The following is a 24,511-nucleotide window of genomic DNA, read 5'->3' on the forward strand; positions in this document are numbered from 1 at the left end:
ACTCAATTTCTGTGTTTGGGTCTGATTTTAAAGGGGCAATGAACCTTGAGTGGTGAGGATCTTCTACACAACAAATACAAACTGTTATGTATAACCAAAAGAGCTGGGAGTCTAGCTGTGGGTGTCCAGCAAGGGGAGGCCTGCGCTGAGACGCTGTTCGACTAGATCCGAACCTAACTGGGCTCTAGAAGAAGCTATCTACTAGTCAGGTCTGTACCCTCCACCCCACTGCTCCTACTGTGCCTTTTGTCCTGCCTGTCCTGCTATGACTGTCTCTCACATCCCTGTTCTGTCCTCCCGTCCTCGTCCTCTGCCCTCCCTCCGCTGCTGCTCCTCCAACCCCGCTAACCTCATTTCTCTGCCTCTCCCCCCCCTCCCGCACACTCTCTGGTGCACTCTGGAACTGTCACTCTTCTGCTAACAAAGCTGATTTCATATCTGCCTTTGCCTCCCACCTCTCGCTCGATTTCCTTGCTCTCACTGAAACCTGGCTGTCCCCTGATAACACTGTTACTCCTGCTGCCCTGTCCTCTCTCTACGTCCTGTCCCATACCCCGGGTCTCACTGGACGGGGAGGTGGGACGGGTCTTCTCCTCTCTCCCTCCTTACTCTTTTCTGTCCCCTCCGATCTCTCCTCACTCTGTCAATACCTTTGAATTTCATTTCTAAACCCTCCCCCTCTCCTCTATCTCCCCTGATGACTTCGCCTCCTTCTTCTCTTCTAAAATCTCAGATATCCGCAAATTCTTTAACACCTCTCCCTCCCCCGCACCTCCTCCTGCTCCAACACCCTACACCCACTACATCCCCTACTAACTCGCCCTCCTTCTCCACCTTCTTGCCCCTCTCAGACTCTGACCTCTCCTCCCTGCTCCAGGGTCACAAACCCACCACGTGTGCCTTGGACCCCCTCCCCACTCACCTCTTACAAGCTGCTGCTCCTGCTCTACTCCCCTTCATCTCCTCCCTCCTCAACACCTCTCTACTTTCTGGTGCCTTCAAAAAAGCCTCCATCACTCCCCTCCTCAAAAAACCTACCCTCGACTCCACCTCCCTCCAGAGCTACCGTCCCGTCTCCCTCCTACCCTTCCTCTCCAAAACCCTCGAGCGGACTGTACACCGCCAGCTCTCTGCTTTCCTGTCCAACCACTCTCTGCTTGACCCTCTCCAATCTGGCTTCCGCTCTGCTCACTCCACTGAAACCGCCCTCCTGTCTGTCACCAACTCACTTAAGTGTGCCCGAGCTGCCTCTCTCTCTCTTCTGTCCTAATTCTCCTTGACCTCTCTGCTGCCTTTGACACTGTTGATCACTCTATTCTACTATCATCTCTTGCTGACCTGGGGATCTCTGGCACTGCTCTGGCCTGGTTCTCCTCCTACCTCTCCAACCGCACTTACCAGGTAACCTGGCGTGGAGCAACCTCCACACCTCACCCTCTCTTAACTGGAGTCCCCCAAGGGTCAGTCTTGGGTCCTCTCCTGTTCTCTCTCTACACCCGCTCCCTGGGCCCCCTCATCGCATCCTATGGTTTCTCATACCATTTCTATGCTGATGATGCTCAGATTTTCCACCATCTCCTCCCGTATCTCTACCTCTGTCTGCTATTTCCTCCTGGATGCACTCGCATCACCTCAAACTCAACCTCTCTAAATCTGACCTCCTTTTCTTTCCCTCCTCCTCCCCCTCCTCTGATCTCTCTATCTCTGTTCCTCTGGAATCTACCACACTCTCTCCCTCTTCCTCCGCTAAGAACCTCGGAGTCACCCTGGACCCCTGCCTCTCTTATTCCCAGCACATCTCCACTCTGACACGCACTTGCAGATTCTTCCTGAGCAACATCCGAAGAATCCAACCCTTCCTCACCAACTATGCTACCCAGCTCCTGGTCCAGGCCCTGGTACTCTCCCGCCTAGACTACTGCAACTCCCTCCTGGCTGGCCTCCCTGCGTCCGCCACCCGTCCGCTCCAGCTCATCCAGAACTCTGCTGTCCGCCTGGTGTTCTCTCTGCCTCGCTTCGCCCACGCTACTCCACTACTCCGCTCACTCCACTGGCTCCCGATCACCGCTCGCATCCAGTTCAAGACTCTTGTACTAGCCTACAGATGCCTTGACCAGACTGCACCCAGCTACCTCCAGACCCTCATCTCTCCCTACACCTCCACTCGACCTCTCCGCTCCGCCTGCACTAGAAGACTGGCTCTACCTCCGCTACGCTCCCCTGCCTCCAGAGCCCGCTCCTTCTCCACCCTTGCTCCACAGTGGTGGAATGACCTTCCTACAGATGTCAGGACTGCCCAGTCCCTGACCACATTCCGGCACCTCCTTAAGACTCACCTCTTCAAACAGCACCTGTAGAACTCCTGTTTGTATCCTGGGACACTATCACCCTTCATTTAAATGTGCTTTATTTTGCTCTTATCTGCCCCCTATTTTACTGCATTTAATCCTGTACTTCAGAATACTGTAATCTGCCAAGTGTTTAACCTCTAGTATTTTGTCTTTAATCATATCCTGATGTAACTATCACTATTATCTGCTGTATTATTGAATTGTGGTTTGTCACACTTGTACTTTGCTTGAACAAAAGTTATTGTATTTCTTGCTCTTATTGTATTACTTGTATTGTAACACTTAATGTATTTGCTTACGAGTGTAAGTCGCCCTGGATAAGGGCGTCTGCTAAGAAATAAATAATAATAATGTTTACCATCAGTCAACCTTAATCCATCTGCTTTTTTCTTTTTTTTTCTTCTTTTTTTCTATAAATCACTGTGGTTTCTTTACCGTGATCACACTCAGAGTTACTTTAATTCTAGCATCCATCAATAATCACCTATCACAAAAAGTCACCAATTTGACCTTCAGAACAGAATAGGATGACTCGATCCAACTATAGTCTTTTCTTTTCTGTCTGACATGGCCCAGTGAGCTACAGGAAATACAGTTTTGCCTTGGCCCCTTAATGCACCTGCCTTTCTGTGGTGCAAATATTGTTTTTTTGTAATCCAGCCAGTCTGATTTATGACAGACATACAGAAGGTCACATCATTTCATGTTGTGTCCAGATGTCAGACAACTTCTGAAAGAAGGAACACATATATCCAGTATCTAATATATGCTATATACTGTTGTTACCTCCTATATTAACTGTCTCTATATCTAGTTGGCCAAAAGACCACTGTCCAAGAGGAGGTAAGCATTAAACATTACCAGCTACGGATAGACATATACACTTCCATTTCTTTCATCTGCCTGACCTTCAGTACCTGAAAGCATCCAGTAAGTTATTTATTTAGTTGACCAAACCTGAATTATACAGAGAGGGGGTGTGTGGCAATGTGCAGTTTGCTTTGGTTAATGGCCCTTGGAACTAGCTCTAAAACTGGGCAACTCCCAATGTGAATAGTCATAAAGAACGAGAAAGAGCTAGGATTGACTGTCAGAGATCTCATGAGAAAAGGTGTTTTTTATATCTGCAAGGATTGCACAAGGATAACCTGCATTCCCTAGAAAGGAATCCACATTACAAGGGAACATGCACAGGTAGTGGAGTTTTTGGAAACTCCCTGACTGAAAGCTGCATCCTTAAAAGTACTACTGCAATTGCATGCAAGACTGTGCAGCACCAGACCACAAAGCAGAATGCTGGTGTTGGAAGATGGCAAAACTGAATGAGAATAATGTGAGAGAGACAGTAGATTTTAATAGAAAAAAGGCTAGGTTTACCCAAATGATATTTTGGATATTTTTAAAGACATTTCTAGATTATGTTTAAGTGCCTTCACACAGCCATATTAAATACTGACACATCTGAAACTATAACAAATGGATTAATGGTACACAGTAAAACAGTCAGCAGTTTACTGGCAGAGTCACCACATTACATGTTACAATTCATAGTTTATTTCCATGATGTCAAAATAAATCATGTGAGGCTATCTAGACAATCAAAAGTCGTCAATCAGGGGAATTCGGTTTCATGTGTGCTGAAACTGAAAGTAGCTTTACAGAAAAAGCCTGATGATAAAAAGGGTAAGGCCATACAGTTATCACCCCATCTTCCACCTTTCACATTTATTTTACTCTAACACAAGAAAGCATCATATTGATTATATTATTATGATTTTTCTTTTTCTTTTTTGGTAATGGAAAACATAGTAAGATTACTCTGGCTTCAAGTAAATTCTTGAGTAAATCTCACCTAATATATGATATGTTGCTATAATTTCAATGGTCTCAGATTTTCCTATATGAAAAACGCACACATTCTGGTAAAGGTGAATGTGGCAGGGCAGAAGCCCCGCTGGTGAAATTAGGGTGTGGGGGTGTAAGGTTGGCAGGGATGGGGTTAAATATGTCCCTGCCGGCAATCACAGGTAATTGAGTGCTAATTGGGGAGTGGCCACATGTATATAAAAGAAGCAAAATCATTTGTTTGTTGGAGTGGGGAGTGGGGAGTGGGGAGTGGGGAGTGGGGAGTGGGGAGTGGGGAGTGGGGAGTGGGGAGTGTTTGTGCTGATAGTGTTGTATTATTTTGCACGTGGTAGTGAAGGCTAATGCCCAGCCTACAGGTGTGTTGTTCTTTAGTTTAAACATTTTATTTTGCCCCTGTCACAGTGAATTTGATTTTTTAATGGTGATTTATTTGACGCTGTTAGAGAAGAATGTTTATCCAACGCTCACTGCAGTACCTCAATGCTGCAGTTCCTAAAGTCACGTGAAGTTAGCAAAGGAAATCTCCTTCCAACTACTTATTATGAGACTGTCCAATATACCTAATATGATGCAGAATACAACATTAGCCCTATGGTGTATTGCATACAGCAGGCTGTTTCTATAGTAAACCCTTATCATAAACATGCATGACGCTGTCAGTCAGAAAAATGTGTTTGTTTATACCATACATGGCAGGAATTCTGTTTCGTGGTATAATCTGTTGGATTATGGTGCCAGTGGTTTGGGTCAGAGTGTGTCATTGCCAAAGGAGTAATGTTGGTTATTTTTGAAGAAAGCAAGCCCAGACAAAAAAAGGATGGATTGTAGAGACAATTCTTGTTACAGGTGCACTTTGAATGAGTATTTACTATATGTCAAATTGAAACGGAGAAATAGAACACTGAAACCATAGCAATACAAACAACTGTGTCTTGATAACAGGGAGCGAAACCAAGGTTGAAACCACTGACATTTAATTTTTTTTTGCTCAAGATCTGGAAGACGTGCTTTTCACAATTGCTGAAGAACCAGAATGAGATATGATCTGCTGAACTGAGTTAGCATAGCTGTTCTTTCAGTAGAACTGGCAATTATCTTGTTTATGATGTACAATATACTGGATTAGACTCCTGTAGTTCCAGCAGTTGTCCTCCTCTGTAAGTTTTACGCAGAATGATTTATTTAAATGGCACGTTTTTTGTATGTATATTGGTGGTGAGGAATGTTCTTTTATGACAATTAATACACTCCCACCAATAGTATTATGGGTTTCTGTGATACCCAATCAATCAGACCCATAGAAAGACCTCTGAAGTTTTACAATCCAGACACAATAAACTCCTGTAGCAAAAGCATATCAGCACTGGGCTGAAAATGTATGTTTGCCATAACATATGTTTCTTTTAGAACTGAATATCTGAGACCTATATAATGGATGGATGTACATGGTAGAGAAATGTAATATAAATATTAGTCACATTTTATTTTAAGGGACACTTTTCTAGTTTATTAACTTTAACAAACATTTTTTTCTTTTGAGGTAATGGTTATACATTAAGATCTTTATAAACTAATGTAAGGGGCAGTGTTGTGTGATGCACTGCCATTATTCTGCTCTCTGTCGATGAGATGAGTTTAAAAGCTCTATCAGCATGAATGCATTGTGGTTAAGACGCCTGCTAATAAGAACCTGATTTAATTTACTAAACATTACTACAGTAACAACTTCAACTGATTTCAAATACATGATCGACTGGACTCTGATGTTTGCAGTTTTATATTTTAACTAACAATTAACAGAAAAAGAAATAATGTATATTAACATGTTTATTATAGTTAATAGGCAGCCCTGAAAATAACACGTGACCAAATTATTTTGTTAGCTACAATTACTTTAATTGAGGAGGCTGAAAACTGCATATTCACAAACAAACTCATTTATAGCCCTGAAAAAAATACGAACTGACTGCGTATTTTAATGTGTATATATTATTATAATAGGGAATAGCCAGAAATTCAAATACAAGGAAAACATCAATGCACATGAATCCAATGTTGAATACATTACGTACCACTGTTTACAGTCTATCATCTGTTGTCTGTGTCTAAAATCAAAGTATTTACTGTGATGTATATGTTATACTAAGATACTAAAAACAAACCACTATTTTAAGTGTCACCAATACATTTGTAACTTGTGCAAAAAATGTGAGGGTCACCTAAAATATATTTTTTAAAAAGGGCCTTTTCACAAAGCTTTAACATTGTTGTTTAAAGAATGCTGAGTTTGTGAATATCCATTGAACTGGCCAAGACTGTGTTTGGCTTCCCTGTCTTTACACAACTCTTAAATCAAATACTTAAATCATTCATGAGTTCAAACTTTGTTTACAGGGTTCACACAGTCCCACATCAACAAAAGGTAAGCAGGATTCTGCAGTAATCCTCACATTGTATGGAGTCTTTATTGACTGAAGAGTTTATATTGCTGTCAAATTGAAAAACTCCAAATGCAGAAATATCTGCTTGGGTTCATTTCACAGCTGACCCAGGGTAAGTGAATAATAAATATCACAGTAATTGTAATTTTGTTGTAAAAGGGAATATTAAGTAAAGGTGACAGCAATATAGACACTAACATTGTGTTTATTGCAGTTTACAAACCAAGTTACTGAAACATGGTGTCTTGTTATTTGCTACTGTAGGTATGTACTTTATACTTTTTATGTACTAGACAGCAACTTACTAGGGATTTTCTTGCCCACTTCCTTCCATTCCAAAGGTGGTCGGATTAGCTCACTGGAGTATAGAGTAAATGGCAGCAGCTTTGAAAGATAACTCAGGCACGTACCATGCATATCCACTCTCATCAGATGCTGCTGAGAAGGGAAATCTAACTCAACCCAATATGGCACTCTGAAAATCCCATACTTATAGATGAAGACCACAAAGCTAATAAAATGCAAGCAGAAGCTAGTTTTAAAACCTGTGTGCCAGCATATAGGATTTCAGGTTTTAGAAATACGCCCCATATCAATTCTAAAGCAGAGTGTGCAGTTGATCAGCTCTCAGATAATTGTAGAATCTATATAAACTCATAACTGACAATTGTGATGCCATTTTGCACAAGGCAGTGGTATCTATAGAAATATTCATAGAACATCTATACTCTCGCACACTAACCCAAACTGCCCTACTGTAGTTAGCTCTGCGCTGCTATCATAATAAAATGCATACTGACAGCAACTGTACAATCCAAATTTCCACATAATTATTCTGTGCGTGCAAAACATTTACAGTCGTCTCTGTATTTAGTATGTAAAGGGTTATCACTGATTTTTGTTGAACTATAAGGATTCAAATCATAAAAAAAGGACTAGACAGGGTCTGGTCCCAACAGGTTTCGATGAGCAAGAGTCTGCTGTATCTGGACTAATTCACGATTGACAGTGCATGTCATGCACATACTGCAGTGCTGTGGTTAGCACACTCTTCTATGGGCAGAAACAACACGATGAAAAAAAAAACCTGTCTGTTAGCACACCATCTCTGTAAAAGGGCGCTTCAATAAATGATGTGATTATTCAGATAAAAGTAAGCCCTAGGCACCCTGTCTGAGAATATATATTTTCAGTAGATACAGGAACATGTCTATGTTAGCAACAGAGGAGAGTCTATTCTTATTTTGCATTTAAAGTTTGTAAAAGCTTTGACTTGGCATTAGTAGGTCTCAACATCTCTGTGGGAAAATGCTCACTGAACGACCCAGTGCATTGTACGATGGTTGCACATTTTAAATGTTGCATCTTGGTTCATTATTTTACTGTTATATTCCCTTATCAGATGACTGCTGCACTTTGCAGCTGTACATCTTATTTCACTATGACTTCAGCCATACACTTTTAAATAAACATCATGTTGGCAACTCTTTCAGCTCACACCACTCATTGAAATGCCCCTTAAAAGCTTTCAGTTTAATTTTTATTTGGACGACCCTGACATCTAGTGGCAGAGACAAATATTCAGTTCAGTGTCCTGTGTTGTTGTTGTTTTTGTTTTTTTAAATATTTAAAATAAACAGATGCTGTGATTTGGTATTGTCACCAAAAGCAAATAGTATTCAGCATATTGTATACCCAATCTTTTACAATAATGTCTGACAGTCACTGCATATATGCATCCATTTGTCATGTATTGTTTCTGTGTGCTTATGTGTATCTCAAATGAAGTGAAATGCAATGTACTTTTAGCCTCGAAACAGAGCATTCTAACTGTCTGTATGGAGTCTGGAGACCACTGCATCTCCTTACCGGATATAAGGAATAGTTCAGCTTCAGGTACCTGGCACTGACTGCCGTTTGCCCCATTCCAGGCTTTTCTGTGCAAATGTTGATATTATATTTTACTTTCACCCAACTAAATCAAACTCAGTGTTGTTGAGTTTACAGATCCATGTCCTTGTCTTAATAGCTCCTCAAAAAACCCAGTTTTGATAATATATATATATATATATTTAAGAAGGTTAAAAAGTGGAAATACCATTCTAAAACAACACTGACCTGTGCATTGTTTTCTTCAAACAAACACACATCGATGACACATCAACCAAAGCTATCCGTGAGAGAACATGCCATTTCAAGTTACCAGTCTTGAAAATAGTGCATACATCAAAATCAACTGAGTAATATTGTGGTGGCAAGACAGAACAAAAACCTGTGCAATTCAGATGTGTTTTTCTTGGTTTCATAAAAGTGGGACTCAATGATTAGCTATGTATCTACGTATCTATATACAGTAATTCGTCGCATATCCGACTGCAGTAAGACCAGAGTAAGGGCAGATATGTAAAAAGGCAGATGAATAAATCCTGTTTTAAATACCATTTAACAATTACTATATTCACACAATTATTGTTTTGAGATTCATGTTTTATTAGGAAGCTCCACTAAATCCCTTGTTTCGAAAGATACAGGGTATTAATTCTTGTGACAGGGTAGCCGGGTGGATGCATGCATTCGCTGCTGAATAACAGGTAGGAGATCAAGACGGAGGTTGAAGTTGATACGCACCACAGGTGAACAGGATTTATTTACATATCACGTGACACTACCAAGGCAGCGCACGGATCACATACAACGCAGTGTATGAAAACTTTGGTAGGATCTACAATATCTGAACTAATCTTCTCTGTTCAATAATAAACTAACGTTGCTGAAGAGGTTGATCATGGTGGATAAACGGCTAGGGTGGATAGGCAACGGATTACTGTACTTTAGTCTATATCTTACCTGTTGTCGTTTATAGGCCAGTTTATCAAGCAACTCCAGCTCCTTTACAAATTTCTGATTAGCCTTTTTTAGTTCTGCTTTGTTGGACGTGGTTCTCAAGAAGTCAAATGTTTTCTGCACCTACAGTTTATACAAAACAATATCTAGTCATGACAGGTAAATACATCTGATTTTAAAAAAAAACAGAATTAATGTACCGCAATATAGAGAGTCTTGGTTACCTGTGATTTAAAACACATTGAAAATGTGCTACTATGCAAAAAATTGAAATAAAACATTTGCTTATTAAAAATAAGAAGAAAGGCCAAACATCACAATGTACATGCAATTTGAAATGTCATGTAATGAGCTATACAGTGTTTTCATGCATGGATGGTACTGGTTATGGGCTTTACAGTCTCTTACTAAGTTATTCTACATTTTATTAAGCCAGACTAAAAGATTAAGGGTGCCACTAACTGAATCACTAGCAAGATCAATGTTTCTCAAAGAATTGCTTTGTAAGTGGCTCTATAGTCATTCTCACTTGTTTAATACCAGGACCTCTTGATGATGGAAGTGCCATTTATTGAACAATCAATGAAGACTGAAGCTAACAGAGTTACACTGGAAGCCTCAATGGCCAGGAGCTGGACATTTAAAGAATAGAAAATGATGCTAACTGGAAAAATGGTATTCAAAGTCTTTTTTTTCTTTCTTTTATGGACTACATGACTAAAGCTTTAAGAAAAGCATTTTCAGTATTAATGACTGGAATTTTTCAGGAGATGTGTTATTCAAGGAAATTGGATGTAATTCAGTTTTCTTTCTAAAAGAACACTACCAAACAGAAAGAAAAACAAACAAAATAAAGAATGTAAAGAAAAAAAATAGGAATATATATATTTGTAAAAAGTTATGCATCCATAACGTTAAAAAAAAGCACTTTGTTTCAAATATGTTTTATCCGATATGCAGCTATACTTACAGTGGTTAGATATTGCAAGAGAAAAATCACATCTATTATATCCGCAAGAATGAGGAGTCTGGTAACTGCTGCAAGAAGAGCGCGGGCCGCTTGAACCACAGCCTCTCGTTTGGAAGGGTGACAGGGATCCTCTGTAAACTCTCTCGCTGTCCGAGTCAGGGAAATACCTTGAAAGGACAAAGCACAAACCAAGTTAGTCAAAGAACCCAGCGAGGAAAACAGTACAATGTAAAAGGAATACTGCCTTTTGGTAAAGGATACCAAGATCTTAAATAAGCACATGGTTTGCATGGGTTTAATGGGAATTAAATGTGCCAACCGGGTTGTTCGTCATTTTAAAGATTGCTGGAAAGTGTTCAAGAGCTCAAAAGCAATTCATCATTAATGCTGGATTTAAGCTTGGGACTTTTTAAAGGGTTTAAAATGCTCAATGCAAAGCACCTAGACCATCACAGAGAGCAAAAACATGGGAAATTATTAATGGGACACATAAAAACTATGCACTCCCAGTTAGTGCTTTTTATATCATAGGGATCAATCACTGAATACACAGCTCTGAAAAGGACCCACCCATCACCACCAAAAAAATCAACTGGCAATGTAACAAAACTAGAATGACTAACAGGAACAGAAATGGTATATTCTCTGGAAACTGAGAATTTTGTTAATTGTAGATCTTTGCAATTTTGCTCATGCTTTTGCTTTTGACTGCTGGAGATCAATACCTTTTTTTAAAAACTAATCCTGACCTTCTGACACCTCTTTAAGTGGTCCTTTTAAAACTGGTAAAATCATCTTAATGTGCCTAAACCAGCCCGTCATGCTTCTCATGTTTAGTCTTCTTTTATTCTACCTACTTTACAGCCATTTCTACCATCTCCGCTATTACAGACCATCAACTGGGCACCTACAGTTCCATTAGCAAGCGATTGTTATCCCATCGGTTCATTAGCACGCAGGTGAGCCATTCCTCCACTACTGAAGTGCATTCACTTTAATGACTTTAGGGTATCTGGTGTCCTTGACAGGCTTTTTTTTTTATTCACGAAAGGTCAGCTTATATTAGGCAATAATTGCAGACAAATTGCTGGTACTGAAATTGCTCATCAAATTGCCTTCCAAGTAGGAATGCAAAACTTCTTGTGATTATTCTGCCTCTGATGCAGTTTCCTTCACCCTTTCAAGTCGGCTGCGCCCTAGGAGAATTGGAATCGTGGAAGAAAAAGACGATTTCATTGAGTTTTGAAAAGTTAATAACGCACTGTGGGATACTGCAGGACGACAAAAAAAAACTACTGTTATGAGATTATACAATCAATTATTATTGACTGTCACTGGGAACTTGCAACCCAACTCAACAGAACAGGCGGAACTAAATGAATCCAGTAGTTGCTGTTACTGTGTGTAGGGTGCCTCTAAGGATGTTATCTTGTGCAGTTTGGGCGGTTCTGCTCTAAGTGTACAATATGATTTCTGTTAGAAAAAGAGGCACAGCATATTCAATTATTATAAATTTAAAAAAAAAAAAAATTGAAATGTGTCCTATTTTCTATCCACAGGATGATATCTATACACAATATGATGTAAAATCGAATCCTGATGAATCCTTAACTGTGATTGGTTGATTTTTCCTGCAACTAGTGTGGAGTAGTGGTTAGGGCTCTGGACTCTTGACTGGAAGGTCGTGGGTTCAGTCCCTGGTAGGAGACACTGCTGCTGTACCCTTGAGCAAGGTATTTTACCTAGATTGCTCCAGTAAAAACCCAACTGTATAAATGGGTAATTGTATGTAAAAAATAATGTGATATCTTGTAACAATTGTAAGTCGCCCTGGATAAGGGCGTCTGCTAAGAAATTAATAATAATAATAATAATAACAGCGTTGCTGCCTTCATCGCAGGCCCTGTTGAAAAGCTATCTGGAGTATATGTGTGAATGTTAATATTCTAGTGCAATGCAAATCTCTGTGTGATTGAATGCAGTGATTACGGTTCCAGGATGTCCATGTGAGTGAGATGACAAATCTCCATGGGTGGGAGCTTGTGCAGCTGCATATTACACAGTGCTGCACATGGCATGTCAGTTACAGCATTATGCTATTTAATAATCTGACTAATTTCCATTAAATATTGCATTTTGGCTTTGTTTACCCACTTACGGCTACATTATGTATTTACTTTTTTACTTGTTTTGACTGTTTCCAGCACGAGGCAGTCATTAGCCAGCCTTAATGTCTGAATGCATCCGTACCTCTGAGGTTAGCGTCTACATGAGTTAGAATGAAGACAAAACACATCAGTAAAGCAATGCAGCACCTCACTATGCAAGATGAAAGAAAAACAACTCTTTAAAAACTTCTGACTACTTTTTTTAAAAAAATGTCTATTTATAAAGCAGGGTTGATGCTATTTGGTGAAGGGGCAAGTGGTCTGTAGACCCACACAGCATGCGCTAATATAGAATGACAAAATATAGCTTTTACTTGCAATGCGACCAGCAGTTTGCAGGGCAGTCCTTATATTCAGTACAGGACATTGTGCTTGCTGAAACGTATTTAGTTTATTGATTGTATTGTCCGAGAACATGATTTTGATGGCTTGTTGATTATAATACCATAATATCGCATTTGATAATTATTTATTTATTTATTTATTTTGGCCCAGGGCAAATTTGTTTGATGGTTTTCATCAGCTTTTCCTGTTCAAACACACTATTCCTATTCTACAAGAAACCTTGTCTATGTTATTCATGAGCACCAATGTGAATTTCAAGTGCAATGCAACAGAAAAGATGCTAGACAAGCCTCAAAGTATTATTTTCTTTAAGGACATATTGTTAACTATAAATTGACATTAAAAATTGCGTTTTCCCGAAAATAAAAATACATTTCAAGCCATCTGTGTGCCAAAATTGTGTTCCTTAATGACACAATTTTAAAATTTGGCTGTTATTGTTCACTAGGTTCCTCTCAGACAGTATACAATAGACTAAACTTAAATACTGCATGAGAATATTTTAATCACTGCAGGAAATCAATACATGTTTAATACAAGCCCAAGCCCCTTTACTCCATCTTGCAACTGCCCTCAATCCAGAAGACAGGAAGCCAGGTCACCTGCCTGGCTCACATCACCTGCCTGGATCACATCACCTGCCTGGCTCACATCACCTGCTTGGATCACATCACCTGCCTGGCTCACATCACCTGCCTGGATCACATCACCTGCCTCGCTCACATCACCTGCCTGGATCACATCACCTGCCTCGCTCACATCACCTGCTTGGATAACATCACCTGCCTGGCTCACATCACCTGCTTTGATCACATCACCTGCCTCGCTCACATCACCTGCCTCGCTCACATCACCTGCCTGGTTCACATCACATGCCTTGCTCACATCACCTGCCTCGCTCACATCACCTGCCTCGCTCACATCACCTGCTTAGATCACATCACTTGCTTGGATCACATCACCTGCCTGGCTCACATCACCTGCCTGGCTCACATCACATGCCTTGCTCACATCACATGCCTCGCTCACATCACCTGCTTGGATCACATCACCTGCTTGGATCACATCACCTGCTTGGATCACATCACCTGCCTGGCTCACATCACCTGCCTGGCTCACATCACATGCCTTGCTCACATCACCTGCCTCGCTCACATCACCTGCTTGGATCACATCACCTGCTTGGATCACATCACCTGCCTGGCTCACATCACCTGCCTGGTTCACATCACATGCCTCGCTCACATCACCTGCTTGGATCACATCACCTGCCTGGTTCACATCACCTGCCTGGTTCACATCACCTGCCTGGCTCACATCACATGCCTTGCTCACATCACATGCCTCGCTCACATCACCTGCCTCGCTCACATCACCTGCTTGGATCACATCACCTGCCTCGCTCACATCACCTTCCTGGCTCACATCACCTGCCTGGTTCACATCACATGCCTCGCTCACATCACCTGCCTCGCTCACATCACCTGCCTCGCTCACAGACTAAGTACATCAATTTAGATTATTTGAATAATAATGTTGTCTTCTTTTAAATCATGCAGTGTTGGATTACTAGGTAAGGAAGTAAATGAGATATGATTAATGGAGTGATTTTTTACTGGATTTATTTACGTTTTAACTGGAAACCAGGAAGACTCTACACTGAAGGTACTTAGTTGCAATACTGTGTGTTAGTAATATATATTTGTGGAGACGGTCGGGTCGGGTCGGGTCGGGTCGGGTCAGGTATTCAAATATTTCAAAGGTCTCTGGCTCGGGTCAGGTTCGGATTTTCTTTGGTCGGGTCGGGTTCGGATCGGGTTTTAAATTTAGGTTCGAGCAGACCTCTACTGGGAACCCCCTCGCCAGCGTGCAAGTATATTCACCATATCCCAGTAAGCCACTGCACATCTGAAAAACCAAGGTTATACAATGTTACAACCCTAACCCTAACCCTAACCCTAACTCAAAGGAGATCCATGTGGCTAGCTTAGTAAAAACCTTTGCCTTCCTGCTCTCGACAAGTTGCTGATTGTGGGTGGGGATCCACGAGGAGCCTCTGTGTACCTGCGAGTTTACAAAGGAAAAGTGCAATGGAGCTAATATGCTTTTAATTGTGGTAAAAATATATCTGCATGCTGGTGCTTCGGCTAGTAACCACAGGATATAACTTTCATGTAAGTGGTCACTGAATGGCAAGATAAATAGACCAGAAAAACAAAGGTGATGAAATACTACACCGAAAGGAAAGGCAAGCTTTACAAATCATAACATTCAGGGACCCAATTAAATTACACCCTAATACATATTCAGTTTATATACAGTGAGAGTAACTATAGGTCTGAACCATAGGTTGCATAAAAAATGTAAAGGCTTCACTTTATCAAATGTGAATGGCTACTGCTACCTAGGGAGGGTGAGCGGATCCAGATACTCACATTTAATTAGCACAGTAGATAATGAAAAGATGATTCATATACACAGGGATAATATGCAGTTGTTATCTGGCTTTCACCTTTTTGACATCATGCCCTGTGATTTAAAGGTTACTGTAACCTTTCACAGCCTGATGGATCCTGTTCCTCAAATGACTGATTAAAGTATCTACAAAATATCTCAATGCTGGGTCACTATTCCCTGTATAACTGGCCTCATACAATGTCTGATGGCAGGCATGGCCCAACACTTTGAGCTGATGAGTACTATACAAGTAGTTTCATGCTTACAAAACTATTTTTAATCCTTAAAAATGGACTTCAAATAACCTACAAAAGGGCCCATTTATATATAAATATTAATCAGTTTGCCTCTAATTCTTATTACCTGAAGATGTGTTGTTTCATATATCCACAAGATGTCCAAAAAGAATGATCATGAACAGCTTTTGTAGTAAATTGCTGGTTGCAGGTGCAATTCATCTACCACAAGCAGTGAGCATCTTAAGACTTGCTGGGTTTAAATTTCTTGTGCAATGAATCACATCTAGAAACCGAATATACAGTGTTTATTTGGATAATGTTAAATGATCAATTAATTTACATAAGTGTTATAGATTTGATTGCTAAGATAGCAATTGTTTTGTGGCACACAACTGATAAAGATGTCTACTGGCTTCCCACAACTGTGTTATGGAAAATAAAAAGCTAATTATCTGAAAACAGGTCTTACCTACACACATGGGCCCAGTAAAAGCATCTTGCTCTCTCAATTATATCAGAAGCAAAAGCTGCTATTTTGCAAATGATAGATGACTAATGCTTCATTTGTGTGCTTAATACATATAACCAATATCTTCACTCATTATTTGAAACCATGTTTTGTCATTGCTTGTTTGTCAGTCATTTTGCCATATGTAACCAGAATATTTCTCATCTATAAAAAGAATATAGCAGCTAGATGACAGAATGTTCTAGCACTACAATGTAACACAACAACTTAATTACAGCAGCGCCATATAAACTCTCCAAGTGATCATTTTCTAATGTTGGCAATTCAAAAGTAAAATGCAGTCACTCAGGACTTTCCTTCCATTTGATTTTTGCAAACAAAGACCTACAAAATGTTAGCAAACCAAAATATAACATACTTGCAGCTAACAATGCCTTATATTAGTTGTGTGTGTGTGTGTATATATATATATATATATAGTGTAACACAGCAGGGAGGGGGTTAATCCTCCCTGCATAAAAGAAAATGTGACAAAGCACAACTCACTCGGGTTCGTGCCCCTTTAAAAATACGACCCAGAACAATGAAATGGAGTTTTAAGCGCTGGTGCGCTATTTTTAATAAACACAAAAGTAAACAAAACACACAAAATACAAAAGCAAAATAAACACCTAGCTCCTCTTGGAGCACTAACTCAACTTCCAGGAACACCCTTCCTAACACGGGACAGCTAAGCTGTTTTCCCGTCCTTACAAAACCACACTGGTGTCACACTGCACTTACTTCTTCTCTGGCTACTCGGAGACAGAGCACCTCTCCTGCCTCCTTCTACTCAGCAGCCTAGAGCAGACTGACTGTTCTCCTTATAAACCCTGCACCTGGCTCCAATTTACAATCATAGCCAGGTGCAGGTGATAATTAACAATAAAACAATTAACAGAAAACAATTAACCCAGACAAATGTGCATTCCGCACATGTTTTTACTGCAGAGAGGTTTTAACCCCCTCCCTGCTGTCTCACAATATATATATATATATATAAACAAATAATAAGATTGCTAGATTATGATACTCTCTTGTACATGTTCTGTTTTTTATTTTATGCTCCAATATTTTGGTCACTTAAACCACACAAATGCCATCAGGATATAAACACCCTGGGGTGGATTCTATAAGGGAAACACCATAGGAAGGTTAAATGGCTCATCATTCAGTCTCATTCAGAAATAGTTAGTGGTACCTCAGAACAATACCTTTTTCACACTGGGATCCATTCCAGTGCACTTTACTGTTCCTCAGTTTGTTTCATATCTCCTAAATTGTATCAGATAACAAAATATTGTTCACAAGGCTATTTCCATCTAATAACACAGCTCTTACTACATTATAGCAGGAATCTTTGGTCATGTCCCAGTTATTACAAAGTAATTACATGGCTATTCATGCCCTATAATCTAAAGTGCTACCGTTTTATAGGTCAGATGTAATTTTCTTGACTTAAGAGGCATGGGATGTACTGTATGTCTAAGAAGTTTAACTGAATAGGGAAATAAAACAGAGAAATGCACATATAATTCCTGTGCCGTCTATATAGTATTCTATTTCAAATAATATGAATTTCTATCCTGATCTGACACCTTTATGAACAAAACCTGATTTATACAGATTATTATTTTAATTGATTTAAGGTTTTTTTTTTATAGGATTAATGAGGTGATAAGGCCTCTCTTTGGATTTATTTACACATACAGCTATTCCCTAGCAAGTAAAAATAAAGTATGCATGTTTAGTAAACAGAGCTGTGCTACATCCCACACAAGAGCTTATAATCAGCTGACTCAGGAAGACAGGAGACTATATTTAGTGATCTGCATTTCACAAACCACAAATTGTCTTACATTCAGTTGCCAAGCTTAAGTCCTGATGAAATGTGTGTGATATTTAAAACTCTCTTCTGTCAGAACAAACCTACTGGAAGTATTAACTGTGTGGTTCAAACTGCTATTCGCTACCGCAAGCCACAGCAGGTTTAAGACATGAATAAAAAATGAAGGTAGAATCTTCACAAATCACTCCTGCCCTGAGAATATAAGAGGGGGTGCAACCACACAACAAGCACAGAGCTTGAATATGGAAGCAGAAGGTCAAAAAATCTATTTATACTGCATAGCCTTTGTCTGCTTTTTCATTACATTTCGAGTATATTTTATATAATGCCCTTCACTTAACTTGATCAGTATTCAAACAATAAAATAAATTGCAATTGTAATCTTTTGGGCCTCTTCCTGTTCAGGTAGCGTGTTCAGTTTTTTTTTTTTTTAAGGTTATTTTTCAGGTTATTGATAAATACCGGTAGACAAGAGGTTCTTTTAATGGGATGCTTCCCCTTTTTTTCTTTTCAATGCAGTGCAATAGACATTCCATCACAACCTGGGTTTCTTTTTAAACTAGATTATAGCAGTCACAATAATTCACATATACAGCATTAGATTCAGAACACACTTCCCAGGTCTGAGGGCATCTTCAGTTGTTTAAACTCTTATGACTCGAAGGCTTACGTTGTTTTTGCTCTCTCCCTGTTCTCTTTACTTTACTTTTTTCCAATGTTTTTTTAATTAACTCTTTACTGCATGACTTTTTTCTAAATATTAAAATATTTAGATATCCCTTTGAAAACTTCTGAACATCATTTATTTGCAAAATAAGTAGAGGGACTGACTCTTTGGAGGGGTGACTTGGTAAACCATTATCAAGGCAGAAATACAATATTATGTGTAAAACAGCAGGTGATTAGAATGAAGTGTCCTTTTTATAGTGCTCTATGCAGAATTCTCATAACCCTACATTTATAATGAGCCTGACACAATGTCACCCAGTTTTAAACAATGTACTGTACTTCTGCTCACTTAACACCTTTAATCCAAATGCCTTTAAACCAATATTTGCATTAAAAGGGGCTGCAAATACATATTAGTACTTCTTTACCTTTTCAGTTTCATTGTAGCATCTTTGCCAATGACAAGATTTCAGGCCATTTCTCATACTGTAATAAAGGTAAGCCATATTGCAGGAGCAGAGCCTTTAAAATGGAAGGGATTTAATGTCATTTTTGAGGACTATTTAACATTTCTTTCATTTCATCCCACCCTAATTGGAATTAAATTATCCTTTGTTGAAACATTTCCTACTGAACTGAAGTGTGTCTTCAAATTTATTCCAAATGAATCTGTAGTTGTGGTGATGAGAATTATATCCCATCTTTTGAAACTGAAGACGAAAGAGAAACAGACCCACTTTTAAATTGGGTCACATGTTGGAAACCTCATCCAACTCTGTCATGCCAGTATCCAGCTCCACATGTTCTACAATAGCATTGTATTAAAATCATTTATATACCACCTGCCCAAAGCAAATGAAATGGGATAACAGAAAACATGTTGCTTTAAATCTATAATACTGGAAATTGTGGATAAAGTTGGGTAATTATTTGTGTGACATTTACTCTATAACGAAGCGAAACAGACGCAATCAATCAATCAAAGTTTGAAGCATGAACTGTAGATGATTTGACTGGGATAAGCAGTGAGCTAATGTACTGCAAAGCCCATCTATCTTCAATGACTACCAATTCACTGGAAAACATACAGTTTGTAATAATGTCAACAGTATATGAGTATTTTTTAAAGAGATCATAACCTACTGAAGTCTTGCCTCGGGCTAAAGTGGTGCACATAGAGAAAGCATGAGAGACCGGAAACCCACCACAATGTGAGTTTCTAAAGAAACTGTGAATAGAAAGCCTGACTCCTGTAAATGTCGTCACACTCTGCAATACAGATTCCATTTTAATCTGGAGAGGATGTTTGCAAGACTGTACTGTGACTAACACCTAGGAGCTCACATTTAACAGAACTGGGCTTGTTAACAGAAAAGCCAGCGTCGCATTCTTTTAGCATATTTGGGTATTGAAGACAGTCATATCCATTTGTCAGTGTGCAAATGAATTGTGTATATAGACCATTAATGGACTGCAGATGACTCCAACTTTGCTGTGATATTTCAGACCCTCATTAGCACTAATCTTGAACTACCATACCTAAAGTAGCATCATATAGTCCAAGATCATTTACAAGGGGCTCCTGAGACAAATACAGTACTCACAAGCAAATCAGATCTTTGTCTATCTTAATCTATCGAGCCAATGTTAATCGGTACAATAAGATCACATGCTTAGGCCATGTGTTAAACCACATAAATACTGATTGACTTCTAGTGTTTTTAATAAAGCATCTGCATCACTTACTTTCTCTTCGAACCTCCTCCACAGCTGCAGTCAGCTCCTCCTTTAGTACTGCAGTATCCCTTGCAATCTTTTCACCCTTCTCAATTAAATTGAGTGTAGCTTCTTCCACCGATTTCAAGAGCACACGACCCCTTTTAGAACGGCCCTTTTTATTGTTAGAAGGGTATTTTGGGCAATTCACGAGTGTGGTGACCTGCAACAACAAAGTGTAAAGACATATGAAATGATTCTACATACTTGAAACTGCTTTCAATATGCGTAAAGGTTATCAAAGCATGACATTTTGATATAGATGTGCATGAATGATCATGGGGTTTATGGAATCCCCCTTGCAATGATCTCCAGCGGTCTGTTAGCTGGAGTGCAATGTTGCAGTTATCTCCTGCCATGTGTATTTACCACCATAGGGTTTGACACCTGTACCAGAGCTTGGTGTGGCCTTTACCACACAGTAACTCCTTTGTCTGGGAGGCATTTCAAAACTGCACCTGCCCTGAAATTGCAATCTGCCCTGAAACACTCACAGAACTTGAGAAGACTCCTCCAGGCTTCTTCGACGATCATATAATTATTTCTATTTAAAACAAAGACTCTTCTTTGGACTACTGGTGCTTTATTTTCATCACTGGTGCTTATAAGAATCACTGTTTATTATCTGTAAAAATGGTGGCTGTTGTTTCTGAACAGAATGAAAAAGATCTGACTTACATGGACTGTTGGATGTTTGATTTTCATAACCTTGGGCCCTGTATGACTTTTCTAAACAGTGGTGGTATTTAGATCTGTCGCTGTTTCGATCAATTGAATAGACCCAAATGTTTTTTTAAGTGGTTACAAGGCTACTCTGGTATACAAATAGCGGACTAAAATAATGCAGTGGAAAGGCAAATTCCATAGTGGATGACCGTTCAAATGAACCCCCTATTTTATTTATTTATTTATTTATTTATTTATTTATTTATTTTACAGGGATAACATAACATTTTAAACGTTTATGACATGTCATAAGATGTATTGTACCCAAATAGACTTTAGATAGGTTGACATTTTTTGTATTATACTTTCAATTACAAACTTGCAAGCATATACAGTAAACCACGCACTTTCATTCAATTTTTTATTACAATGTGACTTCTGTCTAAATGTTTTCTGTTTACAGTGTCGCTGTTCAATCTGTTAACGGCTTACTTATGTTTAACCACCTACTCACCTTGCACTGTGTTAACAATACAACGAACAATGTTCTTTTAGCACAGCCATCTGCTTTGGAACAGAAATACTGTTTGCACTATAATATATATGATTGTGTTTTACAGCTGCTCTGTCTATGCACATATAATTAATCAATACATTTCAAAGGTGGAAAAAAAAAAAAAATTGCGTTTTGGCAATGCACATGGATTTGTCTGTTTTTTACAATGGTATAACAGATCTGCCACAATTTCTTAAACACCTCCCACAGAGTTTACAATTAGCCAGAGCCAGTGCGAAATGTCATTTGTTAAGGGACTGACACACATGTCTCATCTCACCAATACACTTGCCTTCATGTTTGATTAGACAAGGTAGCCATCAAAAAAAGGTTCTTTTAGTGTTTATTTTTGTCCTGCAGACACACAGGGTGATACATATTGACACTCCATCATTATTAATTATTAATATCCCTATAACAGTAATAAACACAACACGTTGTATTTTTATTTCCTAGTACTGCTATGACTATGTTCTAAACCAAAGAAAAGTACTGCTCAGAATCAGGCATGCAAACACAAACAAGAAAGACAGCTTGTATGGGCTGAATTGTAACACAAGAGAAACATTATTCTCCCTTTAGTCAGTTATAACAAATCTATTCAGAACCAAACAAAGACGGCAAACAACAGAAGAGCACATCAATTTTACACCCTAATGTAAAATCAATCAGTTTTATACGTGGCCTTGGAAAACTGGATTTGTAGCCGTCCATAACAAAGCCAGCATTTTTATTTCTGAACAAACAGTCTTTGAAAGGAGAAGCGTCCCTGCGTTTTGTGTTCCCTGTTGCTTTCAGACCCTGCCAGCCTGCTGCAGGATGTGCATGGAAACATGGAACAATGAAACTATAATAGAACATAGGGCTCTGTAGTGGTCCACATGTTTGTCAATGAAGCAAACAGAATGTACCTCCGCAATAATTAAAGATTTCTCTCTCGTGGCTAGAATTCTGACTTCATACTAAAATATATAAATATGCTTTTAAATGGATTTTTTTTCAATAGCATATGTGCACAGAATGTTGCACTCTGTAATTGTGCACAATAGTCCAAAAAGGAGAACTGCACAGTGGTGGGATTGTCATTATATTGTGTTACTATATATTTACTTGTTTATCAGCAATTCCACTGGCACGGTAAATTACCCTCATTAATTAAGTAGTTGCAGTGAAAATCAAACTATTGTTGCACTGTTGCTGGAAGTTGTCTCTGTGGGTACAGTGTATTCCTTTTTAACACAGCTCCTGGCTCACTCCAGTCCAGTGAGAAATGCAAAACATGCAAGAAGCTAGTGATGGGATCCAGCTGCATCTTAATTCAATTATTTGATAAACACTTGAATGGCTGTTCAGCAGGCCATGTGGAATCATTACCATTGTGTAAATTAGTTGAATTTAATAGGGACTTCTCCCAAAAAAGATAAATACTCCCTTGAAATAAAACATTTTCATTTGGTAATAAAAATAAATTTTACATTTTTATTTGATTAACTTAGCTGGCCAAAATCGTGGTAATTCCCTCAACCATAAAACGTAATTACTTATTGCTCCCATGTGATTTGCTAATTAATGAGCATTCATTAGGAATGCGTTGTCATGGGTACTGGGAAAAGCTTGGAAATTCAGTCCATTACTCTATGCATAACAGTAATAGTGGAATATGGGTGAGAGGGAGAAGAAATAATTGACCTTAAAGGGTTCTATTTTGTATGCATATACTACTGATCAACTAAGAGATCACAATAAGAAAGTGCATAGGGCACAGTATTCTACTGATCAGCTAAGAGATCACAGTGAGAAAGTGCATAAGGCACAGTATTCTACTGATCAACTAAGAGATCACAATGAGAAAGTGCATAGGGCACAGTATTCTACTGATCAACTAAGAGATCACAATGAGAAAGTGCATAGGGCACAGTATTCTACTGATCAACTAAGAGATCACAATGAGAAAGTGCATATGGCACAGTATTCTACTGATCAACTAAGAGATCACAATGAGAAAGTGCATAGGGCACAGTATTCTACTGATCAGCTAAGAGATCACAATGAGAAAGTGCATAGGGCACAGTATTCTACTGATCAGCTAAGAGATCACAATGAGAAAATGCATATGGCACAGTATTCTACTGATCAACTAAGAGATCACAATGAGAAAGTGCATAGGGCACAGTATTCTACTGATCAGCTAAGAGATCACAATGAGAAAGTGCATAGGGCACAGTATTTTACTGATCAGCTAAGAGATCACAGTGAGAAAGTGCATAGGGCACAGTATTCTTCCCCAAAGACTGCCATTCGGGTGCTGTTTTGAGACCCCATTACTGCCATCTAGAACAGTTTCCAGAATAAAGGGCTTTCTATTGTATAGTTTAATGTTACTTACATTATCTCACCAAAAAATAAAGAATACAATGCAATTAATGTGGATTCTGTAGTATAACCAATGTGAAATGTACCTGAATTATCAGTGGCTCAAGTAACCTTTCCACAGTTATTGTCCTGATCTGATGATCCTTAGGGTCAATTTTCAGCTGAATGTTTTGAAGAGTCGACATTTTTTATCTTAAAAAAAGCACACACACAAAAGCATTACATTTTAAAAAGAAAAATATTTTGTTTCATTACCATGACATATTAATAAAGATCTAGTTATTATAATGCACAGATAAAAATGACTGCTTAAGAATAACTACTGCATAAACTTCAAAATACAGGCACAGTCACTTAAATGTAGCTACACTGTAATTACACTTCTGTTACACACAACACAATATGCTCAAAATATAAATAAAGTGAGACATTT

General features: G+C 39.0%; 1 pseudogene; it reads right to left on the bottom strand.

Moving 5' to 3' along the window:
- LOC117415685 (catenin alpha-3-like) overlaps window positions 1-24,511 on the bottom strand; it is a 216,080-nt pseudogene that overhangs the window by 190,311 nt on the left and 1,258 nt on the right.

This window comes from Acipenser ruthenus, chromosome 7, assembly GCF_902713425.1.
Source record: "Acipenser ruthenus chromosome 7, fAciRut3.2 maternal haplotype, whole genome shotgun sequence".
Classification (NCBI taxonomy): Eukaryota; Metazoa; Chordata; class Actinopteri; order Acipenseriformes; family Acipenseridae; genus Acipenser; species Acipenser ruthenus.